General features: G+C 46.0%; 24 non-coding genes across 24 annotated transcripts; 14 read left to right on the forward strand and 10 right to left on the reverse strand.

The window, feature by feature from the left end:
• Positions 1 to 242: 242 nt before the first annotated feature.
• TRNAH-AUG (transfer RNA histidin (anticodon AUG)) lies at positions 243 to 315 on the reverse strand. Its single transcript has one exon. It is a non-coding gene; the product is annotated as a tRNA-His (tRNA).
• A 774-nt stretch (positions 316 to 1,089) lies between these two features.
• On the forward strand, positions 1,090 to 1,196 carry LOC146818867 (U6 spliceosomal RNA). The gene has a single exon (XR_014963780.1). It is a non-coding gene; the product is annotated as a U6 spliceosomal RNA (small nuclear RNA).
• Positions 1,197 to 2,203: 1,007 nt separating this feature from the next.
• TRNAR-ACG (transfer RNA arginine (anticodon ACG)) lies at positions 2,204 to 2,276 on the reverse strand. The gene has a single exon. It is a non-coding gene; the product is annotated as a tRNA-Arg (tRNA).
• A 774-nt stretch (positions 2,277 to 3,050) lies between these two features.
• On the forward strand, positions 3,051 to 3,157 carry LOC146818869 (U6 spliceosomal RNA). The gene has a single exon (XR_014963781.1). It is a non-coding gene; the product is annotated as a U6 spliceosomal RNA (small nuclear RNA).
• A 1,007-nt stretch (positions 3,158 to 4,164) lies between these two features.
• TRNAR-ACG (transfer RNA arginine (anticodon ACG)) lies at positions 4,165 to 4,237 on the reverse strand. The gene has a single exon. It is a non-coding gene; the product is annotated as a tRNA-Arg (tRNA).
• A 774-nt stretch (positions 4,238 to 5,011) lies between these two features.
• LOC146818871 (U6 spliceosomal RNA) lies at positions 5,012 to 5,118 on the forward strand. Its single transcript, XR_014963782.1, has one exon. It is a non-coding gene; the product is annotated as a U6 spliceosomal RNA (small nuclear RNA).
• A 1,007-nt stretch (positions 5,119 to 6,125) lies between these two features.
• Positions 6,126 to 6,198, reverse strand: TRNAR-ACG (transfer RNA arginine (anticodon ACG)). The gene has a single exon. It is a non-coding gene; the product is annotated as a tRNA-Arg (tRNA).
• Positions 6,199 to 6,972: 774 nt separating this feature from the next.
• On the forward strand, positions 6,973 to 7,079 carry LOC146818873 (U6 spliceosomal RNA). The gene has a single exon (XR_014963784.1). It is a non-coding gene; the product is annotated as a U6 spliceosomal RNA (small nuclear RNA).
• A 1,007-nt stretch (positions 7,080 to 8,086) lies between these two features.
• On the reverse strand, positions 8,087 to 8,159 carry TRNAR-ACG (transfer RNA arginine (anticodon ACG)). Its single transcript has one exon. It is a non-coding gene; the product is annotated as a tRNA-Arg (tRNA).
• Positions 8,160 to 8,933: 774 nt separating this feature from the next.
• Positions 8,934 to 9,040, forward strand: LOC146818875 (U6 spliceosomal RNA). Its single transcript, XR_014963785.1, has one exon. It is a non-coding gene; the product is annotated as a U6 spliceosomal RNA (small nuclear RNA).
• A 1,844-nt stretch (positions 9,041 to 10,884) lies between these two features.
• On the forward strand, positions 10,885 to 10,991 carry LOC146818876 (U6 spliceosomal RNA). The gene has a single exon (XR_014963786.1). It is a non-coding gene; the product is annotated as a U6 spliceosomal RNA (small nuclear RNA).
• Positions 10,992 to 11,998: 1,007 nt separating this feature from the next.
• Positions 11,999 to 12,071, reverse strand: TRNAH-AUG (transfer RNA histidin (anticodon AUG)). Its single transcript has one exon. It is a non-coding gene; the product is annotated as a tRNA-His (tRNA).
• A 774-nt stretch (positions 12,072 to 12,845) lies between these two features.
• On the forward strand, positions 12,846 to 12,952 carry LOC146818878 (U6 spliceosomal RNA). The gene has a single exon (XR_014963787.1). It is a non-coding gene; the product is annotated as a U6 spliceosomal RNA (small nuclear RNA).
• A 1,854-nt stretch (positions 12,953 to 14,806) lies between these two features.
• On the forward strand, positions 14,807 to 14,913 carry LOC146818879 (U6 spliceosomal RNA). The gene has a single exon (XR_014963788.1). It is a non-coding gene; the product is annotated as a U6 spliceosomal RNA (small nuclear RNA).
• Positions 14,914 to 15,920: 1,007 nt separating this feature from the next.
• Positions 15,921 to 15,993, reverse strand: TRNAR-ACG (transfer RNA arginine (anticodon ACG)). Its single transcript has one exon. It is a non-coding gene; the product is annotated as a tRNA-Arg (tRNA).
• Positions 15,994 to 16,767: 774 nt separating this feature from the next.
• LOC146818881 (U6 spliceosomal RNA) lies at positions 16,768 to 16,874 on the forward strand. The gene has a single exon (XR_014963789.1). It is a non-coding gene; the product is annotated as a U6 spliceosomal RNA (small nuclear RNA).
• Positions 16,875 to 17,881: 1,007 nt separating this feature from the next.
• On the reverse strand, positions 17,882 to 17,954 carry TRNAR-ACG (transfer RNA arginine (anticodon ACG)). Its single transcript has one exon. It is a non-coding gene; the product is annotated as a tRNA-Arg (tRNA).
• A 774-nt stretch (positions 17,955 to 18,728) lies between these two features.
• On the forward strand, positions 18,729 to 18,835 carry LOC146818883 (U6 spliceosomal RNA). Its single transcript, XR_014963790.1, has one exon. It is a non-coding gene; the product is annotated as a U6 spliceosomal RNA (small nuclear RNA).
• Positions 18,836 to 19,842: 1,007 nt separating this feature from the next.
• On the reverse strand, positions 19,843 to 19,915 carry TRNAR-ACG (transfer RNA arginine (anticodon ACG)). Its single transcript has one exon. It is a non-coding gene; the product is annotated as a tRNA-Arg (tRNA).
• Positions 19,916 to 20,689: 774 nt separating this feature from the next.
• Positions 20,690 to 20,796, forward strand: LOC146818885 (U6 spliceosomal RNA). Its single transcript, XR_014963791.1, has one exon. It is a non-coding gene; the product is annotated as a U6 spliceosomal RNA (small nuclear RNA).
• A 1,854-nt stretch (positions 20,797 to 22,650) lies between these two features.
• Positions 22,651 to 22,757, forward strand: LOC146818886 (U6 spliceosomal RNA). The gene has a single exon (XR_014963792.1). It is a non-coding gene; the product is annotated as a U6 spliceosomal RNA (small nuclear RNA).
• Positions 22,758 to 23,764: 1,007 nt separating this feature from the next.
• On the reverse strand, positions 23,765 to 23,837 carry TRNAH-AUG (transfer RNA histidin (anticodon AUG)). The gene has a single exon. It is a non-coding gene; the product is annotated as a tRNA-His (tRNA).
• Positions 23,838 to 24,611: 774 nt separating this feature from the next.
• On the forward strand, positions 24,612 to 24,718 carry LOC146818888 (U6 spliceosomal RNA). The gene has a single exon (XR_014963793.1). It is a non-coding gene; the product is annotated as a U6 spliceosomal RNA (small nuclear RNA).
• A 1,854-nt stretch (positions 24,719 to 26,572) lies between these two features.
• Positions 26,573 to 26,679, forward strand: LOC146818889 (U6 spliceosomal RNA). Its single transcript, XR_014963795.1, has one exon. It is a non-coding gene; the product is annotated as a U6 spliceosomal RNA (small nuclear RNA).
• The last annotated feature ends 12 nt before the right edge of the window (positions 26,680 to 26,691 follow it).

Here is a 26,691-nt window from a genome sequence, read left to right on the forward strand (position 1 = left end):
TTTTCCTAGTTTAGAGACTCAGAGACCCATGTTGAAATACAAAAGCAGCACACCACATGACGGCCTTCACATAGAATCCAGCAGCAAATGGGAAACTTTTAACTAGCCGTGGTCCTATTACTGCAGCCCTACCATGGAACGACTGCTGGATGAGTCCTGCTCGAGAATATTGAACCTACAACAAGTCTGAGGTAAATAAGAATTCCACAGGAATACCATAAAACAGGGACCTATGACCCTTTCGAGCCAGATAGGAGTCGAACCTACAATCTTCTGATCCATAGTCAGACGCGTTATCCATTGCGCCACTGGCCCCATGTAGGATTACCCATACTTTTGTCCTTAAGAGGACCAGAAGTTGTGTGTGTGTGTGTGTGTGTGTGTTTTAAAACACCATTCCATCAACCTTTTTAGCCACGTTTACTGCTCACAACCAGAAGACACAAGTAAACCCACCTGACCTCCTGAAATTCTGTTCTGTCAGGTGTTCCTAACTTATACAAAGGACTTTAGGAGGACGAAGGACCTAAAAGTCAGGGGAAATGGTCCTAGGTCCAAGGAAATGTTTTAGATCAGCCTCAGTTTCTTAAATATTCTGCATTAACATCATCAGTTCCACGTCTGTGTGGAGCTGATCTTGAGGACTCCTTAATCAGCAGGCGGGTACAACAATAAAGTGTTTAATATTACAATACAGGCGAAAATTCAGACACCTTGTCATAGGCTCACCTTGTCCAGGGACCCATGCATGCTGCCTTTCACCTCTCAGAGCCCTTCACCTAACCTACTGTGCAGCTGTCTCACCTTTAATATCACTGTTCCACAGGCAGCATGATGTCACAATGTTCCTTGTCAGTAGCCTGAACCATGAGCCTTTGCAACCCTGGCATAATCTACATACTTCCAATTGGTGAAGTCTTGGACCACAAATGCAGTGAAGAATAATGGATTGTTACTCTTCATGCATTTTTGCCCATTGGCTCAGATTTGAATGCTTACTGGCCATACGAGCATCTCTGCCAGGCCACCCTATGTCTAGAGACCGTAGATTTAGAGAGTTTATAAACATTGTAGGTTCATCAATGAAGTGTGCTCGCTTCGGCGGCACATATACTAAAATTGGAACGATACAGAGAAGATTAGCATGGCCCCTGCGCAAGGATGACACGCAAATTCGTGAAGCGTTCCATATTTTTACCAGCTTTCAGGAGAGAAATGTTCTATGTTTTCAAGACTAATTGAAATAATAAAGCAGGTTCCAGTGCTTTCCTCCTAATATCTATTTTTCAATTTGTGTCTCCTCAACATTTTTAATGTATTTACCTCGCAGTAATGAAGGTGCACTCTATGGCCAGCTGCATTTAGCAAGGAAGCCTGCAGGACTTCTGGGACTTTTCTTTCCCTTCTTCAGCCTCCCTGTCATTATTCTTCACAACCCCCAAATCTATACTGCTGCCAGCGATGCGTTGCTTTGTGGGAAGCAAGAGAAAGAGAAGGGGAGGGCCTATGCAAATGATGGCCTCAGGGCTGTCTGGGAGTCCCTTTTCAGCAGTACTGTTAAAATCCGCCTTGCAACCAGATTGGTCGGGTAAGCTGAAAAACACCAGGCATGATTGGGCACCAGGTCCTCTAGGCCCTTGGAGGACATATCGGCGCTGCATCCCTCAGTTTCTGAGGTCCAAGAAATGTTCACCCTCCACCCTAATAGAGAGGTCTTGGCCGATCGTGGCCGATCGGGGCAGAAGGGAGCAGGGCAAGATGCTCATGATCCTGCTCTAATAATGAACTGCCTTCCTCTCTCCTTACCTGTGGTTCTGCCTGGCTGCTTGGTTCCAGTTGTAGGCCTACATCCCACAGGCAATTTGCTTGTCCCTCTCACACATGTAAATGGGTCAGCACTCAAGTGCACACACCTGCCTGCACCCACAGACCCTCTCACACACACTTTTCTCAACAAGATTTTTTCCTAGTTTAGAGACTCAGAGACCCATGTTGAAATACAAAAGCAGCACACCACATGACGGCCTTCACATAGAATCCAGCAGCAAATGGGAAACTTTTAACTAGCCGTGGTCCTATTACTGCAGCCCTACCATGGAACGACTGCTGGATGAGTCCTGCTCGAGAATATTGAACCTACAACAAGTCTGAGGTAAATAAGAATTCCACAGGAATACCATAAAACAGGGACCTATGACCCTTTCGAGCCAGATAGGAGTCGAACCTACAATCTTCTGATCCGTAGTCAGACGCGTTATCCATTGCGCCACTGGCCCCATGTAGGATTACCCATACTTTTGTCCTTAAGAGGACCAGAAGTTGTGTGTGTGTGTGTGTGTGTGTGTTTTAAAACACCATTCCATCAACCTTTTTAGCCACGTTTACTGCTCACAACCAGAAGACACAAGTAAACCCACCTGACCTCCTGAAATTCTGTTCTGTCAGGTGTTCCTAACTTATACAAAGGACTTTAGGAGGACGAAGGACCTAAAAGTCAGGGGAAATGGTCCTAGGTCCAAGGAAATGTTTTAGATCAGCCTCAGTTTCTTAAATATTCTGCATTAACATCATCAGTTCCACGTCTGTGTGGAGCTGATCTTGAGGACTCCTTAATCAGCAGGCGGGTACAACAATAAAGTGTTTAATATTACAATACAGGCGAAAATTCAGACACCTTGTCATAGGCTCACCTTGTCCAGGGACCCAAGCATGCTGCCTTTCACCTCTCAGAGCCCTTCACCTAACCTACTGTGCAGCTGTCTCACCTTTAATATCACTGTTCCACAGGCAGCATGATGTCACAATGTTCCTTGTCAGTAGCCTGAACCATGAGCCTTTGCAACCCTGGCATAATCTACATACTTCCAATTGGTGAAGTCTTGGACCACAAATGCAGTGAAGAATAATGGATTGTTACTCTTCATGCATTTTTGCCCATTGGCTCAGATTTGAATGCTTACTGGCCATACGAGCATCTCTGCCAGGCCACCCTATGTCTAGAGACCGTAGATTTAGAGAGTTTATAAACATTGTAGGTTCATCAATGAAGTGTGCTCGCTTCGGCGGCACATATACTAAAATTGGAACGATACAGAGAAGATTAGCATGGCCCCTGCGCAAGGATGACACGCAAATTCGTGAAGCGTTCCATATTTTTACCAGCTTTCAGGAGAGAAATGTTCTATGTTTTCAAGACTAATTGAAATAATAAAGCAGGTTCCAGTGCTTTCCTCCTAATATCTATTTTTCAATTTGTCTCTCCTCAGCATTTTTAATGTATTTACCTCGCAGTAATGAAGGTGCACTCTATGGCCAGCTGCATTTAGCAAGGAAGCCTGCAGGACTTCTGGGACTTTTCTTTCCCTTCTTCAGCCTCCCTGTCATTATTCTTCACAACCCCCAAATCTATACTGCTGCCAGCGATGCGTTGCTTTGTGGGAAGCAAGAGAAAGAGAAGGGGAGGGCCTATGCAAATGATGGCCTCAGGGCTGTCTGGGAGTCCCTTTTCAGCAGTACTGTTAAAATCCGCCTTGCAACCAGATTGGTCGGGTAAGCTGAAAAACACCAGGCATGATTGGGCACCAGGTCCTCTAGGCCCTTGGAGGACATATCGGCGCTGCATCCCTCAGTTTCTGAGGTCCAAGAAATGTTCACCCTCCACCCTAATAGAGAGGTCTTGGCCGATCGTGGCCGATCGGGGCAGAAGGGAGCAGGGCAAGATGCTCATGATCCTGCTCTAATAATGAACTGCCTTCCTCTCTCCTTACCTGTGGTTCTGCCTGGCTGCTTGGTTCCAGTTGTAGGCCTACATCCCACAGGCAATTTGCTTGTCCCTCTCACACATGTAAATGGGTCAGCACTCAAGTGCACACACCTGCCTGCACCCACAGACCCTCTCACACACACTTTTCTCAACAAGATTTTTTCCTAGTTTAGAGACTCAGAGACCCATGTTGAAATACAAAAGCAGCACACCACATGACGGCCTTCACATAGAATCCAGCAGCAAATGGGAAACTTTTAACTAGCCGTGGTCCTATTACTGCAGCCCTACCATGGAACGACTGCTGGATGAGTCCTGCTCGAGAATATTGAACCTACAACAAGTCTGAGGTAAATAAGAATTCCACAGGAATACCATAAAACAGGGACCTATGACCCTTTCGAGCCAGATAGGAGTCGAACCTACAATCTTCTGATCCGTAGTCAGACGCGTTATCCATTGCGCCACTGGCCCCATGTAGGATTACCCATACTTTTGTCCTTAAGAGGACCAGAAGTTGTGTGTGTGTGTGTGTGTGTGTGTTTTAAAACACCATTCCATCAACCTTTTTAGCCACGTTTACTGCTCACAACCAGAAGACACAAGTAAACCCACCTGACCTCCTGAAATTCTGTTCTGTCAGGTGTTCCTAACTTATACAAAGGACTTTAGGAGGACGAAGGACCTAAAAGTCAGGGGAAATGGTCCTAGGTCCAAGGAAATGTTTTAGATCAGCCTCAGTTTCTTAAATATTCTGCATTAACATCATCAGTTCCACGTCTGTGTGGAGCTGATCTTGAGGACTCCTTAATCAGCAGGCGGGTACAACAATAAAGTGTTTAATATTACAATACAGGCGAAAATTCAGACACCTTGTCATAGGCTCACCTTGTCCAGGGACCCAAGCATGCTGCCTTTCACCTCTCAGAGCCCTTCACCTAACCTACTGTGCAGCTGTCTCACCTTTAATATCACTGTTCCACAGGCAGCATGATGTCACAATGTTCCTTGTCAGTAGCCTGAACCATGAGCCTTTGCAACCCTGGCATAATCTACATACTTCCAATTGGTGAAGTCTTGGACCACAAATGCAGTGAAGAATAATGGATTGTTACTCTTCATGCATTTTTGCCCATTGGCTCAGATTTGAATGCTTACTGGCCATACGAGCATCTCTGCCAGGCCACCCTATGTCTAGAGACCGTAGATTTAGAGAGTTTATAAACATTGTAGGTTCATCAATGAAGTGTGCTCGCTTCGGCGGCACATATACTAAAATTGGAACGATACAGAGAAGATTAGCATGGCCCCTGCGCAAGGATGACACGCAAATTCGTGAAGCGTTCCATATTTTTACCAGCTTTCAGGAGAGAAATGTTCTATGTTTTCAAGACTAATTGAAATAATAAAGCAGGTTCCAGTGCTTTCCTCCTAATATCTATTTTTCAATTTGTGTCTCCTCAACATTTTTAATGTATTTACCTCGCAGTAATGAAGGTGCACTCTATGGCCAGCTGCATTTAGCAAGGAAGCCTGCAGGACTTCTGGGACTTTTCTTTCCCTTCTTCAGCCTCCCTGTCATTATTCTTCACAACCCCCAAATCTATACTGCTGCCAGCGATGCGTTGCTTTGTGGGAAGCAAGAGAAAGAGAAGGGGAGGGCCTATGCAAATGATGGCCTCAGGGCTGTCTGGGAGTCCCTTTTCAGCAGTACTGTTAAAATCCGCCTTGCAACCAGATTGGTCGGGTAAGCTGAAAAACACCAGGCATGATTGGGCACCAGGTCCTCTAGGCCCTTGGAGGACATATCGGCGCTGCATCCCTCAGTTTCTGAGGTCCAAGAAATGTTCACCCTCCACCCTAATAGAGAGATCGTGGCCGATCGTGGCCGATCGGGGCAGAAGGGAGCAGGGCAAGATGCTCATGATCCTGCTCTAATAATGAACTGCCTTCCTCTCTCCTTACCTGTGGTTCTGCCTGGCTGCTTGGTTCCAGTTGTAGGCCTACATCCCACAGGCAATTTGCTTGTCCCTCTCACACATGTAAATGGGTCAGCACTCAAGTGCACACACCTGCCTGCACCCACAGACCCTCTCACACACACTTTTCTCAACAAGATTTTTTCCTAGTTTAGAGACTCAGAGACCCATGTTGAAATACAAAAGCAGCACACCACATGACGGCCTTCACATAGAATCCAGCAGCAAATGGGAAACTTTTAACTAGCCGTGGTCCTATTACTGCAGCCCTACCATGGAACGACTGCTGGATGAGTCCTGCTCGAGAATATTGAACCTACAACAAGTCTGAGGTAAATAAGAATTCCACAGGAATACCATAAAACAGGGACCTATGACCCTTTCGAGCCAGATAGGAGTCGAACCTACAATCTTCTGATCCGTAGTCAGACGCGTTATCCATTGCGCCACTGGCCCCATGTAGGATTACCCATACTTTTGTCCTTAAGAGGACCAGAAGTTGTGTGTGTGTGTGTGTGTGTGTGTTTTAAAACACCATTCCATCAACCTTTTTAGCCACGTTTACTGCTCACAACCAGAAGACACAAGTAAACCCACCTGACCTCCTGAAATTCTGTTCTGTCAGGTGTTCCTAACTTATACAAAGGACTTTAGGAGGACGAAGGACCTAAAAGTCAGGGGAAATGGTCCTAGGTCCAAGGAAATGTTTTAGATCAGCCTCAGTTTCTTAAATATTCTGCATTAACATCATCAGTTCCACGTCTGTGTGGAGCTGATCTTGAGGACTCCTTAATCAGCAGGCGGGTACAACAATAAAGTGTTTAATATTACAATACAGGCGAAAATTCAGACACCTTGTCATAGGCTCACCTTGTCCAGGGACCCATGCATGCTGCCTTTCACCTCTCAGAGCCCTTCACCTAACCTACTGTGCAGCTGTCTCACCTTTAATATCACTGTTCCACAGGCAGCATGATGTCACAATGTTCCTTGTCAGTAGCCTGAACCATGAGCCTTTGCAACCCTGGCATAATCTACATACTTCCAATTGGTGAAGTCTTGGACCACAAATGCAGTGAAGAATAATGGATTGTTACTCTTCATGCATTTTTGCCCATTGGCTCAGATTTGAATGCTTACTGGCCATACGAGCATCTCTGCCAGGCCACCCTATGTCTAGAGACCGTAGATTTAGAGAGTTTATAAACATTGTAGGTTCATCAATGAAGTGTGCTCGCTTCGGCGGCACATATACTAAAATTGGAACGATACAGAGAAGATTAGCATGGCCCCTGCGCAAGGATGACACGCAAATTCGTGAAGCGTTCCATATTTTTACCAGCTTTCAGGAGAGAAATGTTCTATGTTTTCAAGACTAATTGAAATAATAAAGCAGGTTCCAGTGCTTTCCTCCTAATATCTATTTTTCAATTTGTGTCTCCTCAACATTTTTAATGTATTTACCTCGCAGTAATGAAGGTGCACTCTATGGCCAGCTGCATTTAGCAAGGAAGCCTGCAGGACTTCTGGGACTTTTCTTTCCCTTCTTCAGCCTCCCTGTCATTATTCTTCACAACCCCCAAATCTATACTGCTGCCAGCGATGCGTTGCTTTGTGGGAAGCAAGAGAAAGAGAAGGGGAGGGCCTATGCAAATGATGGCCTCAGGGCTGTCTGGGAGTCCCTTTTCAGCAGTACTGTTAAAATCCGCCTTGCAACCAGATTGGTCGGGTAAGCTGAAAAACACCAGGCATGATTGGGCACCAGGTCCTCTAGGCCCTTGGAGGACATATCGGCGCTGCATCCCTCAGTTTCTGAGGTCCAAGAAATGTTCACCCTCCACCCTAATAGAGAGGTCTTGGCCGATCGTGGCCGATCGGGGCAGAAGGGAGCAGGGCAAGATGCTCATGATCCTGCTCTAATAATGAACTGCCTTCCTCTCTCCTTACCTGTGGTTCTGCCTGGCTGCTTGGTTCCAGTTGTAGGCCTACATCCCACAGGCAATTTGCTTGTCCCTCTCACACATGTAAATGGGTCAGCACTCAAGTGCACACACCTGCCTGCACCCACAGACCCTCTCACACACACTTTTCTCAACAAGATTTTTTCCTAGTTTAGAGACTCAGAGACCCATGTTGAAATACAAAAGCAGCACACCACATGACGGCCTTCACATAGAATCCAGCAGCAAATGGGAAACTTTTAACTAGCCGTGGTCCTATTACTGCAGCCCTACCATGGAACGACTGCTGGATGAGTCCTGCTCGAGAATATTGAACCTACAACAAGTCTGAGGTAAATAAGAATTCCACAGGAATACCATAAAACAGGGACCTATGACCCTTTCGAGCCAGATAGGAGTCGAACCTACAATCTTCTGATCCGTAGTCAGACGCGTTATCCATTGCGCCACTGGCCCCATGTAGGATTACCCATACTTTTGTCCTTAAGAGGACCAGAAGTTGTGTGTGTGTGTGTGTGTGTGTGTTTTAAAACACCATTCCATCAACCTTTTTAGCCACGTTTACTGCTCACAACCAGAAGACACAAGTAAACCCACCTGACCTCCTGAAATTCTGTTCTGTCAGGTGTTCCTAACTTATACAAAGGACTTTAGGAGGACGAAGGACCTAAAAGTCAGGGGAAATGGTCCTAGGTCCAAGGAAATGTTTTAGATCAGCCTCAGTTTCTTAAATATTCTGCATTAACATCATCAGTTCCACGTCTGTGTGGAGCTGATCTTGAGGACTCCTTAATCAGCAGGCGGGTACAACAATAAAGTGTTTAATATTACAATACAGGCGAAAATTCAGACACCTTGTCATAGGCTCACCTTGTCCAGGGACCCAAGCATGCTGCCTTTCACCTCTCAGAGCCCTTCACCTAACCTACTGTGCAGCTGTCTCACCTTTAATATCACTGTTCCACAGGCAGCATGATGTCACAATGTTCCTTGTCAGTAGCCTGAACCATGAGCCTTTGCAACCCTGGCATAATCTACATACTTCCAATTGGTGAAGTCTTGGACCACAAATGCAGTGAAGAATAATGGATTGTTACTCTTCATGCATTTTTGCCCATTGGCTCAGATTTGAATGCTTACTGGCCATACGAGCATCTCTGCCAGGCCACCCTATGTCTAGAGACCGTAGATTTAGAGAGTTTATAAACATTGTAGGTTCATCAATGAAGTGTGCTCGCTTCGGCGGCACATATACTAAAATTGGAACGATACAGAGAAGATTAGCATGGCCCCTGCGCAAGGATGACACGCAAATTCGTGAAGCGTTCCATATTTTTACCAGCTTTCAGGAGAGAAATGTTCTATGTTTTCAAGACTAATTGAAATAATAAAGCAGGTTCCAGTGCTTTCCTCCTAATATCTATTTTTCAATTTGTCTCTCCTCAACATTTTTAATGTATTTACCTCGCAGTAATGAAGGTGCACTCTATGGCCAGCTGCATTTAGCAAGGAAGCCTGCAGGACTTCTGGGACTTTTCTTTCCCTTCTTCAGCCTCCCTGTCATTATTCTTCACAACCCCCAAATCTATACTGCTGCCAGCGATGCGTTGCTTTGTGGGAAGCAAGAGAAAGAGAAGGGGAGGGCCTATGCAAATGATGGCCTCAGGGCTGTCTGGGAGTCCCTTTTCAGCAGTACTGTTAAAATCCGCCTTGCAACCAGATTGGTCGGGTAAGCTGAAAAACACCAGGCATGATTGGGCACCAGGTCCTCTAGGCCCTTGGAGGACATATCGGCGCTGCATCCCTCAGTTTCTGAGGTCCAAGAAATGTTCACCCTCCACCCTAATAGAGAGGTCGTGGCCGATCGGGGCAGAAGGGAGCAGGGCAAGATGCTCATGATCCTGCTCTAATAATGAACTGCCTTCCTCTCTCCTTACCTGTGGTTCTGCCTGGCTGCTTGGTTCCAGTTGTAGGCCTACATCCCACAGGCAATTTGCTTGTCCCTCTCACACATGTAAATGGGTCAGCACTCAAGTGCACACACCTGCCTGCACCCACAGACCCTCTCACACACACTTTTCTCAACAAGATTTTTTCCTAGTTTAGAGACTCAGAGACCCATGTTGAAATACAAAAGCAGCACACCACATGACGGCCTTCACATAGAATCCAGCAGCAAATGGGAAACTTTTAACTAGCCGTGGTCCTATTACTGCAGCCCTACCATGGAACGACTGCTGGATGAGTCCTGCTCGAGAATATTGAACCTACAACAAGTCTGAGGTAAATAAGAATTCCACAGGAATACCATAAAACAGGGACCTATGACCCTTTCGAGCCAGATAGGAGTCGAACCTACAATCTTCTGATCCGTAGTCAGTCGCGTTATCCATTGCGCCACTGGCCCCATGTAGGATTACCCATACTTTTGTCCTTAAGAGGACCAGAAGTTGTGTGTGTGTGTGTGTGTGTGTGTTTTAAAACACCATTCCATCAACCTTTTTAGCCACGTTTACTGCTCACAACCAGAAGACACAAGTAAACCCACCTGACCTCCTGAAATTCTGTTCTGTCAGGTGTTCCTAACTTATACAAAGGACTTTAGGAGGACGAAGGACCTAAAAGTCAGGGGAAATGGTCCTAGGTCCAAGGAAATGTTTTAGATCAGCCTCAGTTTCTTAAATATTCTGCATTAACATCATCAGTTCCACGTCTGTGTGGAGCTGATCTTGAGGACTCCTTAATCAGCAGGCGGGTACAACAATAAAGTGTTTAATATTACAATACAGGCGAAAATTCAGACACCTTGTCATAGGCTCACCTTGTCCAGGGACCCAAGCATGCTGCCTTTCACCTCTCAGAGCCCTTCACCTAACCTACTGTGCAGCTGTCTCACCTTTAATATCACTGTTCCACAGGCAGCATGATGTCACAATGTTCCTTGTCAGTAGCCTGAACCATGAGCCTTTGCAACCCTGGCATAATCTACATACTTCCAATTGGTGAAGTCTTGGACCACAAATGCAGTGAAGAATAATGGATTGTTACTCTTCATGCATTTTTGCCCATTGGCTCAGATTTGAATGCTTACTGGCCATACGAGCATCTCTGCCAGGCCACCCTATGTCTAGAGACCGTAGATTTAGAGAGTTTATAAACATTGTAGGTTCATCAATGAAGTGTGCTCGCTTCGGCGGCACATATACTAAAATTGGAACGATACAGAGAAGATTAGCATGGCCCCTGCGCAAGGATGACACGCAAATTCGTGAAGCGTTCCATATTTTTACCAGCTTTCAGGAGAGAAATGTTCTATGTTTTCAAGACTAATTGAAATAATAAAGCAGGTTCCAGTGCTTTCCTCCTAATATCTATTTTTCAATTTGTCTCTCCTCAGCATTTTTAATGTATTTACCTCGCAGTAATGAAGGTGCACTCTATGGCCAGCTGCATTTAGCAAGGAAGCCTGCAGGACTTCTGGGACTTTTCTTTCCCTTCTTCAGCCTCCCTGTCATTATTCTTCACAACCCCCAAATCTATACTGCTGCCAGCGATGCGTTGCTTTGTGGGAAGCAAGAGAAAGAGAAGGGGAGGGCCTATGCAAATGATGGCCTCAGGGCTGTCTGGGAGTCCCTTTTCAGCAGTACTGTTAAAATCCGCCTTGCAACCAGATTGGTCGGGTAAGCTGAAAAACACCAGGCATGATTGGGCACCAGGTCCTCTAGGCCCTTGGAGGACATATCGGCGCTGCATCCCTCAGTTTCTGAGGTCCAAGAAATGTTCACCCTCCACCCTAATAGAGAGGTCTTGGCCGATCGTGGCCGATCGGGGCAGAAGGGAGCAGGGCAAGATGCTCATGATCCTGCTCTAATAATGAACTGCCTTCCTCTCTCCTTACCTGTGGTTCTGCCTGGCTGCTTGGTTCCAGTTGTAGGCCTACATCCCACAGGCAATTTGCTTGTCCCTCTCACACATGTAAATGGGTCAGCACTCAAGTGCACACACCTGCCTGCACCCACAGACCCTCTCACACACACTTTTCTCAACAAGATTTTTTCCTAGTTTAGAGACTCAGAGACCCATGTTGAAATACAAAAGCAGCACACCACATGACGGCCTTCACATAGAATCCAGCAGCAAATGGGAAACTTTTAACTAGCCGTGGTCCTATTACTGCAGCCCTACCATGGAACGACTGCTGGATGAGTCCTGCTCGAGAATATTGAACCTACAACAAGTCTGAGGTAAATAAGAATTCCACAGGAATACCATAAAACAGGGACCTATGACCCTTTCGAGCCAGATAGGAGTCGAACCTACAATCTTCTGATACATAGTCAGACGCGTTATCCATTGCGCCACTGGCCCCATGTAGGATTACCCATACTTTTGTCCTTAAGAGGACCAGAAGTTGTGTGTGTGTGTGTGTGTGTGTGTTTTAAAACACCATTCCATCAACCTTTTTAGCCACGTTTACTGCTCACAACCAGAAGACACAAGTAAACCCACCTGACCTCCTGAAATTCTGTTCTGTCAGGTGTTCCTAACTTATACAAAGGACTTTAGGAGGACGAAGGACCTAAAAGTCAGGGGAAATGGTCCTAGGTCCAAGGAAATGTTTTAGATCAGCCTCAGTTTCTTAAATATTCTGCATTAACATCATCAGTTCCACGTCTGTGTGGAGCTGATCTTGAGGACTCCTTAATCAGCAGGCGGGTACAACAATAAAGTGTTTAATATTACAATACAGGCGAAAATTCAGACACCTTGTCATAGGCTCACCTTGTCCAGGGACCCATGCATGCTGCCTTTCACCTCTCAGAGCCCTTCACCTAACCTACTGTGCAGCTGTCTCACCTTTAATATCACTGTTCCACAGGCAGCATGATGTCACAATGTTCCTTGTCAGTAGCCTGAACCATGAGCCTTTGCAACCCTGGCATAATCTACATACTTCCAATTGGTGAAGTCTTGGACCACAAATGCAGTGAAGAATAATGGATTGTTACTCTTCATGCATTTTTGCCCATTGGCTCAGATTTGAATGCTTACTGGCCATACGAGCATCTCTGCCAGGCCACCCTATGTCTAGAGACCGTAGATTTAGAGAGTTTATAAACATTGTAGGTTCATCAATGAAGTGTGCTCGCTTCGGCGGCACATATACTAAAATTGGAACGATACAGAGAAGATTAGCATGGCCCCTGCGCAAGGATGACACGCAAATTCGTGAAGCGTTCCATATTTTTACCAGCTTTCAGGAGAGAAATGTTCTATGTTTTCAAGACTAATTGAAATAATAAAGCAGGTTCCAGTGCTTTCCTCCTAATATCTATTTTTCAATTTGTGTCTCCTCAACATTTTTAATGTATTTACCTCGCAGTAATGAAGGTGCACTCTATGGCCAGCTGCATTTAGCAAGGAAGCCTGCAGGACTTCTGGGACTTTTCTTTCCCTTCTTCAGCCTCCCTGTCATTATTCTTCACAACCCCCAAATCTATACTGCTGCCAGCGATGCGTTGCTTTGTGGGAAGCAAGAGAAAGAGAAGGGGAGGGCCTATGCAAATGATGGCCTCAGGGCTGTCTGGGAGTCCCTTTTCAGCAGTACTGTTAAAATCCGCCTTGCAACCAGATTGGTCGGGTAAGCTGAAAAACACCAGGCATGATTGGGCACCAGGTCCTCTAGGCCCTTGGAGGACATATCGGCGCTGCATCCCTCAGTTTCTGAGGTCCAAGAAATGTTCACCCTCCACCCTAATAGAGAGGTCTTGGCCGATCGTGGCCGATCGGGGCAGAAGGGAGCAGGGCAAGATGCTCATGATCCTGCTCTAATAATGAACTGCCTTCCTCTCTCCTTACCTGTGGTTCTGCCTGGCTGCTTGGTTCCAGTTGTAGGCCTACATCCCACAGGCAATTTGCTTGTCCCTCTCACACATGTAAATGGGTCAGCACTCAAGTGCACACACCTGCCTGCACCCACAGACCCTCTCACACACACTTTTCTCAACAAGATTTTTTCCTAGTTTAGAGACTCAGAGACCCATGTTGAAATACAAAAGCAGCACACCACATGACGGCCTTCACATAGAATCCAGCAGCAAATGGGAAACTTTTAACTAGCCGTGGTCCTATTACTGCAGCCCTACCATGGAACGACTGCTGGATGAGTCCTGCTCGAGAATATTGAACCTACAACAAGTCTGAGGTAAATAAGAATTCCACAGGAATACCATAAAACAGGGACCTATGACCCTTTCGAGCCAGATAGGAGTCGAACCTACAATCTTCTGATCCGTAGTCAGTCGCGTTATCCATTGCGCCACTGGCCCCATGTAGGATTACCCATACTTTTGTCCTTAAGAGGACCAGAAGTTGTGTGTGTGTGTGTGTGTGTGTGTTTTAAAACACCATTCCATCAACCTTTTTAGCCACGTTTACTGCTCACAACCAGAAGACACAAGTAAACCCACCTGACCTCCTGAAATTCTGTTCTGTCAGGTGTTCCTAACTTATACAAAGGACTTTAGGAGGACGAAGGACCTAAAAGTCAGGGGAAATGGTCCTAGGTCCAAGGAAATGTTTTAGATCAGCCTCAGTTTCTTAAATATTCTGCATTAACATCATCAGTTCCACGTCTGTGTGGAGCTGATCTTGAGGACTCCTTAATCAGCAGGCGGGTACAACAATAAAGTGTTTAATATTACAATACAGGCGAAAATTCAGACACCTTGTCATAGGCTCACCTTGTCCAGGGACCCATGCATGCTGCCTTTCACCTCTCAGAGCCCTTCACCTAACCTACTGTGCAGCTGTCTCACCTTTAATATCACTGTTCCACAGGCAGCATGATGTCACAATGTTCCTTGTCAGTAGCCTGAACCATGAGCCTTTGCAACCCTGGCATAATCTACATACTTCCAATTGGTGAAGTCTTGGACCACAAATGCAGTGAAGAATAATGGATTGTTACTCTTCATGCATTTTTGCCCATTGGCTCAGATTTGAATGCTTACTGGCCATACGAGCATCTCTGCCAGGCCACCCTATGTCTAGAGACCGTAGATTTAGAGAGTTTATAAACATTGTAGGTTCATCAATGAAGTGTGCTCGCTTCGGCGGCACATATACTAAAATTGGAACGATACAGAGAAGATTAGCATGGCCCCTGCGCAAGGATGACACGCAAATTCGTGAAGCGTTCCATATTTTTACCAGCTTTCAGGAGAGAAATGTTCTATGTTTTCAAGACTAATTGAAATAATAAAGCAGGTTCCAGTGCTTTCCTCCTAATATCTATTTTTCAATTTGTGTCTCCTCAACATTTTTAATGTATTTACCTCGCAGTAATGAAGGTGCACTCTATGGCCAGCTGCATTTAGCAAGGAAGCCTGCAGGACTTCTGGGACTTTTCTTTCCCTTCTTCAGCCTCCCTGTCATTATTCTTCACAACCCCCAAATCTATACTGCTGCCAGCGATGCGTTGCTTTGTGGGAAGCAAGAGAAAGAGAAGGGGAGGGCCTATGCAAATGATGGCCTCAGGGCTGTCTGGGAGTCCCTTTTCAGCAGTACTGTTAAAATCCGCCTTGCAACCAGATTGGTCGGGTAAGCTGAAAAACACCAGGCATGATTGGGCACCAGGTCCTCTAGGCCCTTGGAGGACATATCGGCGCTGCATCCCTCAGTTTCTGAGGTCCAAGAAATGTTCACCCTCCACCCTAATAGAGAGGTCTTGGCCGATCGTGGCCGATCGGGGCAGAAGGGAGCAGGGCAAGATGCTCATGATCCTGCTCTAATAATGAACTGCCTTCCTCTCTCCTTACCTGTGGTTCTGCCTGGCTGCTTGGTTCCAGTTGTAGGCCTACATCCCACAGGCAATTTGCTTGTCCCTCTCACACATGTAAATGGGTCAGCACTCAAGTGCACACACCTGCCTGCACCCACAGACCCTCTCACACACACTTTTCTCAACAAGATTTTTTCCTAGTTTAGAGACTCAGAGACCCATGTTGAAATACAAAAGCAGCACACCACATGACGGCCTTCACATAGAATCCAGCAGCAAATGGGAAACTTTTAACTAGCCGTGGTCCTATTACTGCAGCCCTACCATGGAACGACTGCTGGATGAGTCCTGCTCGAGAATATTGAACCTACAACAAGTCTGAGGTAAATAAGAATTCCACAGGAATACCATAAAACAGGGACCTATGACCCTTTCGAGCCAGATAGGAGTCGAACCTACAATCTTCTGATCCGTAGTCAGACGCGTTATCCATTGCGCCACTGGCCCCATGTAGGATTACCCATACTTTTGTCCTTAAGAGGACCAGAAGTTGTGTGTGTGTGTGTGTGTGTGTGTTTTAAAACACCATTCCATCAACCTTTTTAGCCACGTTTACTGCTCACAACCAGAAGACACAAGTAAACCCACCTGACCTCCTGAAATTCTGTTCTGTCAGGTGTTCCTAACTTATACAAAGGACTTTAGGAGGACGAAGGACCTAAAAGTCAGGGGAAATGGTCCTAGGTCCAAGGAAATGTTTTAGATCAGCCTCAGTTTCTTAAATATTCTGCATTAACATCATCAGTTCCACGTCTGTGTGGAGCTGATCTTGAGGACTCCTTAATCAGCAGGCGGGTACAACAATAAAGTGTTTAATATTACAATACAGGCGAAAATTCAGACACCTTGTCATAGGCTCACCTTGTCCAGGGACCCAAGCATGCTGCCTTTCACCTCTCAGAGCCCTTCACCTAACCTACTGTGCAGCTGTCTCACCTTTAATATCACTGTTCCACAGGCAGCATGATGTCACAATGTTCCTTGTCAGTAGCCTGAACCATGAGCCTTTGCAACCCTGGCATAATCTACATACTTCCAATTGGTGAAGTCTTGGACCACAAATGCAGTGAAGAATAATGGATTGTTACTCTTCATGCATTTTTGCCCATTGGCTCAGATTTGAATGCTTACTGGCCATACGAGCATCTCTGCCAGGCCACCCTATGTCTAGAGACCGTAGATTTAGAGAGTTTATAAACATTGTAGGTTCATCAATGAAGTGTGCTCGCTTCGGCGGCACATATACTAAAATTGGAACGATACAGAGAAGATTAGCATGGCCCCTGCGCAAGGATGACACGCAAATTCGTGAAGCGTTCCATATTTTTACCAGCTTTCAGGAGAGAAATGTTCTATGTTTTCAAGACTAATTGAAATAATAAAGCAGGTTCCAGTGCTTTCCTCCTAATATCTATTTTTCAATTTGTGTCTCCTCAACATTTTTAATGTATTTACCTCGCAGTAATGAAGGTGCACTCTATGGCCAGCTGCATTTAGCAAGGAAGCCTGCAGGACTTCTGGGACTTTTCTTTCCCTTCTTCAGCCTCCCTGTCATTATTCTTCACAACCCCCAAATCTATACTGCTGCCAGCGATGCGTTGCTTTGTGGGAAGCAAGAGAAAGAGAAGGGGAGGGCCTATGCAAATGATGGCCTCAGGGCTGTCTGGGAGTCCCTTTTCAGCAGTACTGTTAAAATCCGCCTTGCAACCAGATTGGTCGGGTAAGCTGAAAAACACCAGGCATGATTGGGCACCAGGTCCTCTAGGCCCTTGGAGGACATATCGGCGCTGCATCCCTCAGTTTCTGAGGTCCAAGAAATGTTCACCCTCCACCCTAATAGAGAGATCGTGGCCGATCGTGGCCGATCGGGGCAGAAGGGAGCAGGGCAAGATGCTCATGATCCTGCTCTAATAATGAACTGCCTTCCTCTCTCCTTACCTGTGGTTCTGCCTGGCTGCTTGGTTCCAGTTGTAGGCCTACATCCCACAGGCAATTTGCTTGTCCCTCTCACACATGTAAATGGGTCAGCACTCAAGTGCACACACCTGCCTGCACCCACAGACCCTCTCACACACACTTTTCTCAACAAGATTTTTTCCTAGTTTAGAGACTCAGAGACCCATGTTGAAATACAAAAGCAGCACACCACATGACGGCCTTCACATAGAATCCAGCAGCAAATGGGAAACTTTTAACTAGCCGTGGTCCTATTACTGCAGCCCTACCATGGAACGACTGCTGGATGAGTCCTGCTCGAGAATATTGAACCTACAACAAGTCTGAGGTAAATAAGAATTCCACAGGAATACCATAAAACAGGGACCTATGACCCTTTCGAGCCAGATAGGAGTCGAACCTACAATCTTCTGATCCGTAGTCAGACGCGTTATCCATTGCGCCACTGGCCCCATGTAGGATTACCCATACTTTTGTCCTTAAGAGGACCAGAAGTTGTGTGTGTGTGTGTGTGTGTGTGTTTTAAAACACCATTCCATCAACCTTTTTAGCCACGTTTACTGCTCACAACCAGAAGACACAAGTAAACCCACCTGACCTCCTGAAATTCTGTTCTGTCAGGTGTTCCTAACTTATACAAAGGACTTTAGGAGGACGAAGGACCTAAAAGTCAGGGGAAATGGTCCTAGGTCCAAGGAAATGTTTTAGATCAGCCTCAGTTTCTTAAATATTCTGCATTAACATCATCAGTTCCACGTCTGTGTGGAGCTGATCTTGAGGACTCCTTAATCAGCAGGCGGGTACAACAATAAAGTGTTTAATATTACAATACAGGCGAAAATTCAGACACCTTGTCATAGGCTCACCTTGTCCAGGGACCCATGCATGCTGCCTTTCACCTCTCAGAGCCCTTCACCTAACCTACTGTGCAGCTGTCTCACCTTTAATATCACTGTTCCACAGGCAGCATGATGTCACAATGTTCCTTGTCAGTAGCCTGAACCATGAGCCTTTGCAACCCTGGCATAATCTACATACTTCCAATTGGTGAAGTCTTGGACCACAAATGCAGTGAAGAATAATGGATTGTTACTCTTCATGCATTTTTGCCCATTGGCTCAGATTTGAATGCTTACTGGCCATACGAGCATCTCTGCCAGGCCACCCTATGTCTAGAGACCGTAGATTTAGAGAGTTTATAAACATTGTAGGTTCATCAATGAAGTGTGCTCGCTTCGGCGGCACATATACTAAAATTGGAACGATACAGAGAAGATTAGCATGGCCCCTGCGCAAGGATGACACGCAAATTCGTGAAGCGTTCCATATTTTTACCAGCTTTCAGGAGAGAAATGTTCTATGTTTTCAAGACTAATTGAAATAATAAAGCAGGTTCCAGTGCTTTCCTCCTAATATCTATTTTTCAATTTGTGTCTCCTCAACATTTTTAATGTATTTACCTCGCAGTAATGAAGGTGCACTCTATGGCCAGCTGCATTTAGCAAGGAAGCCTGCAGGACTTCTGGGACTTTTCTTTCCCTTCTTCAGCCTCCCTGTCATTATTCTTCACAACCCCCAAATCTATACTGCTGCCAGCGATGCGTTGCTTTGTGGGAAGCAAGAGAAAGAGAAGGGGAGGGCCTATGCAAATGATGGCCTCAGGGCTGTCTGGGAGTCCCTTTTCAGCAGTACTGTTAAAATCCGCCTTGCAACCAGATTGGTCGGGTAAGCTGAAAAACACCAGGCATGATTGGGCACCAGGTCCTCTAGGCCCTTGGAGGACATATCGGCGCTGCATCCCTCAGTTTCTGAGGTCCAAGAAATGTTCACCCTCCACCCTAATAGAGAGGTCTTGGCCGATCGTGGCCGATCGGGGCAGAAGGGAGCAGGGCAAGATGCTCATGATCCTGCTCTAATAATGAACTGCCTTCCTCTCTCCTTACCTGTGGTTCTGCCTGGCTGCTTGGTTCCAGTTGTAGGCCTACATCCCACAGGCAATTTGCTTGTCCCTCTCACACATGTAAATGGGTCAGCACTCAAGTGCACACACCTGCCTGCACCCACAGACCCTCTCACACACACTTTTCTCAACAAGATTTTTTCCTAGTTTAGAGACTCAGAGACCCATGTTGAAATACAAAAGCAGCACACCACATGACGGCCTTCACATAGAATCCAGCAGCAAATGGGAAACTTTTAACTAGCCGTGGTCCTATTACTGCAGCCCTACCATGGAACGACTGCTGGATGAGTCCTGCTCGAGAATATTGAACCTACAACAAGTCTGAGGTAAATAAGAATTCCACAGGAATACCATAAAACAGGGACCTATGACCCTTTCGAGCCAGATAGGAGTCGAACCTACAATCTTCTGATCCGTAGTCAGACGCGTTATCCATTGCGCCACTGGCCCCATGTAGGATTACCCATACTTTTGTCCTTAAGAGGACCAGAAGTTGTGTGTGTGTGTGTGTGTGTGTGTTTTAAAACACCATTCCATCAACCTTTTTAGCCACGTTTACTGCTCACAACCAGAAGACACAAGTAAACCCACCTGACCTCCTGAAATTCTGTTCTGTCAGGTGTTCCTAACTTATACAAAGGACTTTAGGAGGACGAAGGACCTAAAAGTCAGGGGAAATGGTCCTAGGTCCAAGGAAATGTTTTAGATCAGCCTCAGTTTCTTAAATATTCTGCATTAACATCATCAGTTCCACGTCTGTGTGGAGCTGATCTTGAGGACTCCTTAATCAGCAGGCGGGTACAACAATAAAGTGTTTAATATTACAATACAGGCGAAAATTCAGACACCTTGTCATAGGCTCACCTTGTCCAGGGACCCAAGCATGCTGCCTTTCACCTCTCAGAGCCCTTCACCTAACCTACTGTGCAGCTGTCTCACCTTTAATATCACTGTTCCACAGGCAGCATGATGTCACAATGTTCCTTGTCAGTAGCCTGAACCATGAGCCTTTGCAACCCTGGCATAATCTACATACTTCCAATTGGTGAAGTCTTGGACCACAAATGCAGTGAAGAATAATGGATTGTTACTCTTCATGCATTTTTGCCCATTGGCTCAGATTTGAATGCTTACTGGCCATACGAGCATCTCTGCCAGGCCACCCTATGTCTAGAGACCGTAGATTTAGAGAGTTTATAAACATTGTAGGTTCATCAATGAAGTGTGCTCGCTTCGGCGGCACATATACTAAAATTGGAACGATACAGAGAAGATTAGCATGGCCCCTGCGCAAGGATGACACGCAAATTCGTGAAGCGTTCCATATTTTTACCAGCTTTCAGGAGAGAAATGTTCTATGTTTTCAAGACTAATTGAAATAATAAAGCAGGTTCCAGTGCTTTCCTCCTAATATCTATTTTTCAATTTGTCTCTCCTCAACATTTTTAATGTATTTACCTCGCAGTAATGAAGGTGCACTCTATGGCCAGCTGCATTTAGCAAGGAAGCCTGCAGGACTTCTGGGACTTTTCTTTCCCTTCTTCAGCCTCCCTGTCATTATTCTTCACAACCCCCAAATCTATACTGCTGCCAGCGATGCGTTGCTTTGTGGGAAGCAAGAGAAAGAGAAGGGGAGGGCCTATGCAAATGATGGCCTCAGGGCTGTCTGGGAGTCCCTTTTCAGCAGTACTGTTAAAATCCGCCTTGCAACCAGATTGGTCGGGTAAGCTGAAAAACACCAGGCATGATTGGGCACCAGGTCCTCTAGGCCCTTGGAGGACATATCGGCGCTGCATCCCTCAGTTTCTGAGGTCCAAGAAATGTTCACCCTCCACCCTAATAGAGAGGTCTTGGCCGATCGTGGCCGATCGGGGCAGAAGGGAGCAGGGCAAGATGCTCATGATCCTGCTCTAATAATGAACTGCCTTCCTCTCTCCTTACCTGTGGTTCTGCCTGGCTGCTTGGTTCCAGTTGTAGGCCTACATCCCACAGGCAATTTGCTTGTCCCTCTCACACATGTAAATGGGTCAGCACTCAAGTGCACACACCTGCCTGCACCCACAGACCCTCTCACACACACTTTTCTCAACAAGATTTTTTCCTAGTTTAGAGACTCAGAGACCCATGTTGAAATACAAAAGCAGCACACCACATGACGGCCTTCACATAGAATCCAGCAGCAAATGGGAAACTTTTAACTAGCCGTGGTCCTATTACTGCAGCCCTACCATGGAACGACTGCTGGATGAGTCCTGCTCGAGAATATTGAACCTACAACAAGTCTGAGGTAAATAAGAATTCCACAGGAATACCATAAAACAGGGACCTATGACCCTTTCGAGCCAGATAGGAGTCGAACCTACAATCTTCTGATCCGTAGTCAGTCGCGTTATCCATTGCGCCACTGGCCCCATGTAGGATTACCCATACTTTTGTCCTTAAGAGGACCAGAAGTTGTGTGTGTGTGTGTGTGTGTGTGTTTTAAAACACCATTCCATCAACCTTTTTAGCCACGTTTACTGCTCACAACCAGAAGACACAAGTAAACCCACCTGACCTCCTGAAATTCTGTTCTGTCAGGTGTTCCTAACTTATACAAAGGACTTTAGGAGGACGAAGGACCTAAAAGTCAGGGGAAATGGTCCTAGGTCCAAGGAAATGTTTTAGATCAGCCTCAGTTTCTTAAATATTCTGCATTAACATCATCAGTTCCACGTCTGTGTGGAGCTGATCTTGAGGACTCCTTAATCAGCAGGCGGGTACAACAATAAAGTGTTTAATATTACAATACAGGCGAAAATTCAGACACCTTGTCATAGGCTCACCTTGTCCAGGGACCCAAGCATGCTGCCTTTCACCTCTCAGAGCCCTTCACCTAACCTACTGTGCAGCTGTCTCACCTTTAATATCACTGTTCCACAGGCAGCATGATGTCACAATGTTCCTTGTCAGTAGCCTGAACCATGAGCCTTTGCAACCCTGGCATAATCTACATACTTCCAATTGGTGAAGTCTTGGACCACAAATGCAGTGAAGAATAATGGATTGTTACTCTTCATGCATTTTTGCCCATTGGCTCAGATTTGAATGCTTACTGGCCATACGAGCATCTCTGCCAGGCCACCCTATGTCTAGAGACCGTAGATTTAGAGAGTTTATAAACATTGTAGGTTCATCAATGAAGTGTGCTCGCTTCGGCGGCACATATACTAAAATTGGAACGATACAGAGAAGATTAGCATGGCCCCTGCGCAAGGATGACACGCAAATTCGTGAAGCGTTCCATATTTTTACCAGCTTTCAGGAGAGAAATGTTCTATGTTTTCAAGACTAATTGAAATAATAAAGCAGGTTCCAGTGCTTTCCTCCTAATATCTATTTTTCAATTTGTCTCTCCTCAGCATTTTTAATGTATTTACCTCGCAGTAATGAAGGTGCACTCTATGGCCAGCTGCATTTAGCAAGGAAGCCTGCAGGACTTCTGGGACTTTTCTTTCCCTTCTTCAGCCTCCCTGTCATTATTCTTCACAACCCCCAAATCTATACTGCTGCCAGCGATGCGTTGCTTTGTGGGAAGCAAGAGAAAGAGAAGGGGAGGGCCTATGCAAATGATGGCCTCAGGGCTGTCTGGGAGTCCCTTTTCAGCAGTACTGTTAAAATCCGCCTTGCAACCAGATTGGTCGGGTAAGCTGAAAAACACCAGGCATGATTGGGCACCAGGTCCTCTAGGCCCTTGGAGGACATATCGGCGCTGCATCCCTCAGTTTCTGAGGTCCAAGAAATGTTCACCCTCCACCCTAATAGAGAGGTCTTGGCCGATCGTGGCCGATCGGGGCAGAAGGGAGCAGGGCAAGATGCTCATGATCCTGCTCTAATAATGAACTGCCTTCCTCTCTCCTTACCTGTGGTTCTGCCTGGCTGCTTGGTTCCAGTTGTAGGCCTACATCCCACAGGCAATTTGCTTGTCCCTCTCACACATGTAAATGGGTCAGCACTCAAGTGCACACACCTGCCTGCACCCACAGACCCTCTCACACACACTTTTCTCAACAAGATTTTTTCCTAGTTTAGAGACTCAGAGACCCATGTTGAAATACAAAAGCAGCACACCACATGACGGCCTTCACATAGAATCCAGCAGCAAATGGGAAACTTTTAACTAGCCGTGGTCCTATTACTGCAGCCCTACCATGGAACGACTGCTGGATGAGTCCTGCTCGAGAATATTGAACCTACAACAAGTCTGAGGTAAATAAGAATTCCACAGGAATACCATAAAACAGGGACCTATGACCCTTTCGAGCCAGATAGGAGTCGAACCTACAATCTTCTGATCCATAGTCAGACGCGTTATCCATTGCGCCACTGGCCCCATGTAGGATTACCCATACTTTTGTCCTTAAGAGGACCAGAAGTTGTGTGTGTGTGTGTGTGTGTGTGTTTTAAAACACCATTCCATCAACCTTTTTAGCCACGTTTACTGCTCACAACCAGAAGACACAAGTAAACCCACCTGACCTCCTGAAATTCTGTTCTGTCAGGTGTTCCTAACTTATACAAAGGACTTTAGGAGGACGAAGGACCTAAAAGTCAGGGGAAATGGTCCTAGGTCCAAGGAAATGTTTTAGATCAGCCTCAGTTTCTTAAATATTCTGCATTAACATCATCAGTTCCACGTCTGTGTGGAGCTGATCTTGAGGACTCCTTAATCAGCAGGCGGGTACAACAATAAAGTGTTTAATATTACAATACAGGCGAAAATTCAGACACCTTGTCATAGGCTCACCTTGTCCAGGGACCCATGCATGCTGCCTTTCACCTCTCAGAGCCCTTCACCTAACCTACTGTGCAGCTGTCTCACCTTTAATATCACTGTTCCACAGGCAGCATGATGTCACAATGTTCCTTGTCAGTAGCCTGAACCATGAGCCTTTGCAACCCTGGCATAATCTACATACTTCCAATTGGTGAAGTCTTGGACCACAAATGCAGTGAAGAATAATGGATTGTTACTCTTCATGCATTTTTGCCCATTGGCTCAGATTTGAATGCTTACTGGCCATACGAGCATCTCTGCCAGGCCACCCTATGTCTAGAGACCGTAGATTTAGAGAGTTTATAAACATTGTAGGTTCATCAATGAAGTGTGCTCGCTTCGGCGGCACATATACTAAAATTGGAACGATACAGAGAAGATTAGCATGGCCCCTGCGCAAGGATGACACGCAAATTCGTGAAGCGTTCCATATTTTTACCAGCTTTCAGGAGAGAAATGTTCTATGTTTTCAAGACTAATTGAAATAATAAAGCAGGTTCCAGTGCTTTCCTCCTAATATCTATTTTTCAATTTGTGTCTCCTCAACATTTTTAATGTATTTACCTCGCAGTAATGAAGGTGCACTCTATGGCCAGCTGCATTTAGCAAGGAAGCCTGCAGGACTTCTGGGACTTTTCTTTCCCTTCTTCAGCCTCCCTGTCATTATTCTTCACAACCCCCAAATCTATACTGCTGCCAGCGATGCGTTGCTTTGTGGGAAGCAAGAGAAAGAGAAGGGGAGGGCCTATGCAAATGATGGCCTCAGGGCTGTCTGGGAGTCCCTTTTCAGCAGTACTGTTAAAATCCGCCTTGCAACCAGATTGGTCGGGTAAGCTGAAAAACACCAGGCATGATTGGGCACCAGGTCCTCTAGGCCCTTGGAGGACATATCGGCGCTGCATCCCTCAGTTTCTGAGGTCCAAGAAATGTTCACCCTCCACCCTAATAGAGAGGTCTTGGCCGATCGTGGCCGATCGGGGCAGAAGGGAGCAGGGCAAGATGCTCATGATCCTGCTCTAATAATGAACTGCCTTCCTCTCTCCTTACCTGTGGTTCTGCCTGGCTGCTTGGTTCCAGTTGTAGGCCTACATCCCACAGGCAATTTGCTTGTCCCTCTCACACATGTAAATGGGTCAGCACTCAAGTGCACACACCTGCCTGCACCCACAGACCCTCTCACACACACTTTTCTCAACAAGATTTTTTCCTAGTTTAGAGACTCAGAGACCCATGTTGAAATACAAAAGCAGCACACCACATGACGGCCTTCACATAGAATCCAGCAGCAAATGGGAAACTTTTAACTAGCCGTGGTCCTATTACTGCAGCCCTACCATGGAACGACTGCTGGATGAGTCCTGCTCGAGAATATTGAACCTACAACAAGTCTGAGGTAAATAAGAATTCCACAGGAATACCATAAAACAGGGACCTATGACCCTTTCGAGCCAGATAGGAGTCGAACCTACAATCTTCTGATCCGTAGTCAGTCGCGTTATCCATTGCGCCACTGGCCCCATGTAGGATTACCCATACTTTTGTCCTTAAGAGGACCAGAAGTTGTGTGTGTGTGTGTGTGTGTGTGTTTTAAAACACCATTCCATCAACCTTTTTAGCCACGTTTACTGCTCACAACCAGAAGACACAAGTAAACCCACCTGACCTCCTGAAATTCTGTTCTGTCAGGTGTTCCTAACTTATACAAAGGACTTTAGGAGGACGAAGGACCTAAAAGTCAGGGGAAATGGTCCTAGGTCCAAGGAAATGTTTTAGATCAGCCTCAGTTTCTTAAATATTCTGCATTAACATCATCAGTTCCACGTCTGTGTGGAGCTGATCTTGAGGACTCCTTAATCAGCAGGCGGGTACAACAATAAAGTGTTTAATATTACAATACAGGCGAAAATTCAGACACCTTGTCATAGGCTCACCTTGTCCAGGGACCCATGCATGCTGCCTTTCACCTCTCAGAGCCCTTCACCTAACCTACTGTGCAGCTGTCTCACCTTTAATATCACTGTTCCACAGGCAGCATGATGTCACAATGTTCCTTGTCAGTAGCCTGAACCATGAGCCTTTGCAACCCTGGCATAATCTACATACTTCCAATTGGTGAAGTCTTGGACCACAAATGCAGTGAAGAATAATGGATTGTTACTCTTCATGCATTTTTGCCCATTGGCTCAGATTTGAATGCTTACTGGCCATACGAGCATCTCTGCCAGGCCACCCTATGTCTAGAGACCGTAGATTTAGAGAGTTTATAAACATTGTAGGTTCATCAATGAAGTGTGCTCGCTTCGGCGGCACATATACTAAAATTGGAACGATACAGAGAAGATTAGCATGGCCCCTGCGCAAGGATGACACGCAAATTCGTGAAGCGTTCCATATTTTTACCAGCTTTCAG

Source organism: Triturus cristatus, chromosome 6 (assembly GCF_964204655.1).
Source record: "Triturus cristatus chromosome 6, aTriCri1.1, whole genome shotgun sequence".
Lineage (NCBI taxonomy): Eukaryota > Metazoa > Chordata > Amphibia > Caudata > Salamandridae > Triturus > Triturus cristatus.